Source organism: Stegastes partitus, unplaced genomic scaffold, assembly GCF_000690725.1.
Source record: "Stegastes partitus isolate 25-593 unplaced genomic scaffold, Stegastes_partitus-1.0.2 Scaffold2398, whole genome shotgun sequence".
In the NCBI taxonomy this organism is placed as follows: Eukaryota; Metazoa; Chordata; class Actinopteri; family Pomacentridae; genus Stegastes; species Stegastes partitus.
Window position 1 is genome coordinate 39,728 of NW_007580129.1, and position 223 is coordinate 39,950.

Below are 223 nucleotides of genomic sequence, written 5' to 3' on the forward strand. Positions count from 1 at the left end.
TTGTAAATATTTTTCATCAGTTCTGGGCTTTAAATAAAAACGGTGACTTTATAATTCTTGTTCAAATGTTCTTCTATAAACACTGAGGCACTAAAGTTTGATCAAAGTGTCATCTGGATGTTGTTTTCATCTCTGCTCTGCTGGACTTTGCAATAAAGATGAAAATCAAACAAAATAAATTAAGTTGTTTGTTGTTTTTCCTTTCGGTTTATGTGTCTACAAT